Here is a 2724-nt window from a genome sequence, read left to right as displayed (position 1 = left end):
ATCGATCAATTGAACGTTTGAATTTTGACACATCCCCTCCCATACATCAGTGCCTATCACCAGCCCCCTCACCCCGCCGATACTGTGCTGCAGCCACACGTCTGCTGCGGCAATAACTGCCACGTGGTAACAGTGTGCAGATGGCTGGTGTGATGGGGAGGAACGATATATACCTGCTACACTCACTACTATGTACGCGAAAGGGAATATATACCCACTTCCAATGTTCTCTACGCGAGGGGGAATTATATTAACTCCCTCTGATCTATACGTGAGAGGGATCCAGGAATATACCCACACCCGCCGCTCTTTACCCGAGGGGAATATACCTACTCCTATGATCTATATCAGGAGTAGAGAATAGAAAATTCCCTATTATCTACTCTTGATCTATATGTAAAAGGGAATATACGTCGTCCCACTGCTCTTTAGGCATGGGGAAAAATATAGCTACTATCACTGCTATCTAGGCGAGGGGGAACATACTCACTCCAACTGGTATATAGGCCAATAGAGCCGGATAGAAGATATAGAACATTCTCTCGTTGTTCGCCAGGCGATTGGACCAGAAGACCAGAAGGAAAGGCAGAGAGACAAAGACGATATAGCCAAGTTTTCTCTCCGCATCTTTCTCATTCTCATTGGCGTACGAGTGTGCAACGTATTGCCATCCAGGCGTCTAACATGCGAATCATAATGCTGTACCAATCGTGATCACAGTCACAGATTCAAGTCTACTGCATGGGTGCTCTGCTACCCTTAATTGCAGGCTTCAGCTAGCTGTTCACAATCAACAAACATCTCGCATGTTGAAACAAGCAGTATACACACCGGATTCACAGTAATGCTCGTAGGTATGCATGTACCAGGAGTAAATAATCGTGAGGTGGGATTATTTACTCCCGGTATGTACACAAGTACCACAGCGTGACAATGGTCAACTGCCGTTAGAGCTAATGGCTTCGTGGCAAAATGCAAGAGCGCTGGTTTTCATTCTGATACAAGCAGAAAATGGGAAACAGGCGAGACACTACCCGCAGAAGCCATGACTGGCTGCAGACCGAGCGTGCACGCAGAGGCTTCCCTTGCTGCGCGTACGTGGTACCAGTCTTTCAATGAACCAGGCATTTACGCTCAACGTTACTATCCGACAGAGAGAAGCACTGAATAAAAACAAACACGCTATAAACCTAGCTGGCAGTGGCCACGGGTCTTAATGGGACATAAACTTGACGATCGTATTGCCCCACAAACTGACGGCTTGATGTAAACTTGTGCTACGCGCGCTAAAATGTAGCACGTACATGTTTTCATGCATGCGCTGTGTGTGTTTGTGTGGGTGTATGGGTACGCGGGTGTGATATATACAGTCACTATACTCTGAATAAGACTAGTGTGGCAAAATATGCCCGGGGGGGGGAGGACGACCCCGCATTATGGTAGGTATGTGCCACTGCGAAGTCAAAAATGGGCGGGCTCTGGACTACTCAACGCTGAAAATGGGGGTTCTGGAGACTGACTGTTTGTTGAATGTGGTATGCTCTGGAACTGACTCTGTTCGCAATGGGGTATCCAAGAACTAGGATTTCGTTGAAATGCACTGCTATATGGAACTGGACATAACAGACTCCGGAACTGTGGGGGAACTGTGATTACCTCTCCGCAACGGATGTTGTGATGCAGGGAGGTAATGTGACTCCCCGTGTGATGTTCGTGTGTGTGTCGTAGGCCAGCAGCAGCAGCGCGTTAGTCGATCAGCTCCCAGCCTCGCCTTAGCGCTGCCAGTTGGCAGAAGTCGGCCTTAGACCGTCCGGCAGCAGGCACACGAAGCAAGGCGAGCGCCAGCTTGGGTTATCCACATGTATACACGATGTTACACGCTTCGGCGGAGGTATGCACGTCTTTTTGAGTGGCCCCTGTCTAGTGTTTGCTTGTGAAAATTATAGGCTGTACGGTAGCACTGATGAACAGTCGCAGGTACAAGGTAGGGTAACGGGAGTTGTAAGGTACAAGAGAGAAAATACATGACGCCCAGACAGCGCAGGCCGGGGCAGCGACGCACGCACGCCGCACAACACCAAACAAAGCCACCCGCCACGCGCACGCGCGAGGCAGCGGCGGCACGCGCGCACACGCACACACACACAGCACCAGCGCACGCACGCACGAGCACGCCGCAACGGCCGCATGCGTCGGCGACCGCACGCAGACACACACACACGGCAAGCCAAAACTTCAGAAGTAGGCTAGTTAACCAACCATCCATTAATGTAGCTTTCAGTCTTTAATTAAGAATTACTAATAAAAAAAAAAAAAACTTCAACTAAATGGGCAAAAAACTATAGCTAACCATTCTGCTAACATGAAAATGTAACACTTGAGTCAACACTTGGAAATATTAAAAACTAGGTCTCGCGGAACGACAAAAATGTAAATCTGGCATGGTAACAAACTTGTGATGCTCTGAAACGAAATCAGGGCCGTAGTGGCCGCCACGGCAGCACGGCACTGCCGTGGCACTATTTTGAAGAAAATAAATTTCCTGCAGAGAACCAAGGAGGCAACATTATTATATTTATAGTCAAGGAGATGAATCCGGGGGGGGGGGGTACTGCAGCCCCCCTCATTATATATTCTGCCTTCTGTACTATTTTATGGTATTCTGGTACGATGCACTGGAGACGGAAATATTGAAAAACTAGGGTCTCTGGGAACGGCAAAAAA

At 48.7% G+C, this 2724-nt stretch overlaps 1 protein-coding gene across 1 annotated transcript in view; it reads right to left on the bottom strand.

The window, feature by feature from the left end:
* Window positions 1-2724, bottom strand: part of LOC106809883 — a gene marked incomplete at its 5' end in the record, with an annotated part of 22906 nt that overhangs the window by 9938 nt on the left and 10244 nt on the right. The gene's annotated exons all lie outside the window — the stretch shown is intronic.

The sequence above is a fragment of the Priapulus caudatus genome, unplaced genomic scaffold (genome assembly GCF_000485595.1).
Source record: "Priapulus caudatus unplaced genomic scaffold, Priapulus_caudatus-5.0.1 Scaffold394, whole genome shotgun sequence".
NCBI classification, from domain to species: Eukaryota; Metazoa; Priapulida; class Priapulimorpha; order Priapulimorphida; family Priapulidae; genus Priapulus; species Priapulus caudatus.
This window is presented reverse-complemented; position numbering and strand designations above follow the sequence as displayed.